This window comes from Lucilia sericata, unplaced genomic scaffold (assembly GCF_015586225.1).
Source record: "Lucilia sericata isolate MDLA Ls3-8-SP2 unplaced genomic scaffold, ASM1558622v1 Contig000844F_arrow, whole genome shotgun sequence".
Lineage (NCBI taxonomy): Eukaryota > Metazoa > Arthropoda > Insecta > Diptera > Calliphoridae > Lucilia > Lucilia sericata.
The window spans coordinates 212,213-215,094 of NW_023994836.1; the positions used below are offsets into that span (position 1 = coordinate 212,213).

The window sequence follows — 2,882 nt, forward strand, 5'->3', positions numbered from 1 at the left end:
GAACAGAACTAAACTAGAACTGAACTAGGACCAAAGTGAACTATAACTAGAACTCAACTAGAAGTGAAGTGGAAAGAACTTGAACAGAACTAGAACTGAACTAAAACTGAACCAGAACTGAACTAGAAATGAACTAGAACTGAACTAGAACAGAACTAGAACTGAACTAGAACTGAACTAGAACTGAACTAGAAGTGAACTAGAACTGAACTAGAACTGAACTAGAACTGAACTAGAACTGAACTAGAACTGAACTAGAACTGAACTAGAACTGAACTAGAACTGAACTAGAACAGAACTAGAACTGAACTAGAACTGAACTAGAACTGAACTAGAACTGAAATAGAACTGAACTAGAACTGAACTAGAACTGAACTAGAACTGAACTAGAACTGAACTAGAACTGAACTAGAACTGAACTAGAACTGAACTAGAACTGAACTAGAACTGAACTAGAACTGAACTAGAACTGAATTAGAACTGAACTAGAACTAGAACTGAACTAGAACTGAACTAGAACTGAACTAGAACTGAACTAGCAGAACTAGAACAGAACTAGAACAGAACTAGAAACTGAACTAGAACAGAACTAGAACAGAACTAGAACAGAACTAGAACTGAACTAGAACTGAACTAGAACTGAACTAGAACTTGAACTAGAACTGAACTAGAACTGAACTAGAACTGAACTAGAACTGAACTAGAACTGAACTAGAACTGAACTAGAACTGAACTAGAACTGAACTAGAACTGAACTAGAACTGAACTAGAACTGAACTAGAACTGAACTAGAACTGAACTAGAACTGAACTAGACTGACTAGAACTGAACTAGAACAGAACTAGAACAGAACTAGAACTGAACTAGAAACAAACTAGAACTAATAGAACTGAACTAGAACTGAACTAGAACTGAACTAGAAACTGAACTAGAACTGAACTAGAACTGAACTAGAACTGAACTAGAACTGAACTAGAACTGACTAGAACTGAACTAGAACTGAACTAGAACTGAACTAGAACTGAACTAGAACTGAACTAGAACTGAACTAGAACTGAACTAGAACTGAACTAGAACTGAACTAGAACTGAACTAGAACTGAACTAGAACTGAACTAGAACTGAACTAGAAAACTGAACTAGAACTGAACTAGAACTGAACTAGAACTGAACTAGAACTGAACTAGAACTGAACTAGAACTGAACTAGAACTGAACTAGAACTGAACTAGAACTGAACTAGAACTGAAACTAGAACTGAACTAGACTGAACTAGAACTGAACTAGAACTGAACTAGAACTGAACTAGAACTGAACTAGAACTGAACTAGAACTAAACTAGAACTGAACTAGAACTGAACTAGAACTAGAACTGAACTAGAACTGAACTAGAACTGAACTAGAACTGATCTAGAACTGAACTAGAACTGAACTAGAACTGATCTAGAACTGAACTAGAGCTGAACTAGAACTAGAACTGAACCAATACTGAACTAGAACTTAACTAAAACTGAACTAGAACCAAATTAGAACTGATTTCGAACTGTACTAGTTCATTCAAATAGAAATTCGTTCAGAAAATGCTGAAACAAAGTTTAATTAATTTCCTTGTTAGTATGTACTTGATATTTGAAAAATACTAATTTCTTTCTTATAAAAACATCTTCTTAAACTGTTGCTTTGTCTTGTATACACTTGTTTTATATAATTTATTTCGTCTAAATATATTTTTGTTTTGTATTTTTTAATTTAATTGCAATTGGTTGGTAATGTTAGTTTTCAAATCATGCAGTTTAATTTTAATTTTAATTTATATTTTCTTTCGTATTGACCTTATTTCTGTCTATAATTTTTACGTTTTATTTTTTTAAATAGTCGTTTTAATTCGTGCTTTTTTTGTTTGTTTATTTGCTTGCTTACTTGTTTTTTACGGTTTAATCCTTTTGTGGTAAATTGCGATAATTCTTTTTGTTTTCTTTTTTAAACATCTATATTTAATTAATTATGATTAATTTCTTTTCCGCTTTTTTTGTTATGGGTTTTTTTTATAAATTTTATATTTTATCATTATCATTATTATGTATTATTATGTTTCGTTTAATATTATTATTACAATAAAAAAAGTTTAAGTTCTTGTTAAGCTTAACAAGATGTTAGAAAAACTACATTCATCGTTGTATTTACCTCGTCAAAGCAGACTGCACCTTGACAACCAACTTTCTGCTTTTCTATGATCATTCGATTTCAATTGATGACCACCTTTGGGGGGAATTGTTTGCCTCCTGTAAAAGAGGATGAGATTTTAGAAGTTTTCTTTTTGAAATGTATTTCATTTTTGAAGTTTCTCTTACCATTCGCTTTTCCATTTTTGCTTTTATATCACTAGCTAGGGTAAGGAAAGCCTCTTCAACATTAATGCTGGCCTTAGCTGAGGTTTCCATAAACTTAATGCCATATTCGACAGCCAATTGTTCACCACGTTCTCGGAAACCTGGAAGATTAAGGTAAAAATTCTTATTAGTTTAGTTCAGTTCTAGTTCAGTTTTAGTTCAGTTCTAGTTCAGTTCTAGTTCAGTTCTAGTTCAGTTCTAGTTCAGTTCTAGTTCAGTTCTAGTTCAGTTCTAGTTCAGTTCTAGTTAGTTCTAGTTCGTCTAGTTCAGTTCTAGTTCAGTTCTAGTTCAGTTCTAGTTCAGTTCTAGTTCAGTTCTAGTTCAGTTCTAGTTCGTTCTAGTTCAGTTCTAGTTCAGTTCTAGTTCAGTTCTAGTTCAGTTTCTAGTTCAGTTTTCTAGTTCAGTTCTAGTTCAGTTCTCGTTCAGTTCTAGTTCAGTTCTAGTTCAGTTCTAGTTCAGTTCTAGTTCAGTTCTAGTTCAGTTCTAGTTCAGTT

The 2,882-nt window shown here is 32.7% G+C and overlaps 1 pseudogene; it reads right to left on the reverse strand.

The window, feature by feature from the left end:
- Window positions 1–1,969: 1,969 nt before the first annotated feature.
- Window positions 1,970–2,517, reverse strand: LOC119608519 (annotated as a pseudogene).
- Between the last annotated feature and the right edge of the window lie 365 nt (window positions 2,518–2,882).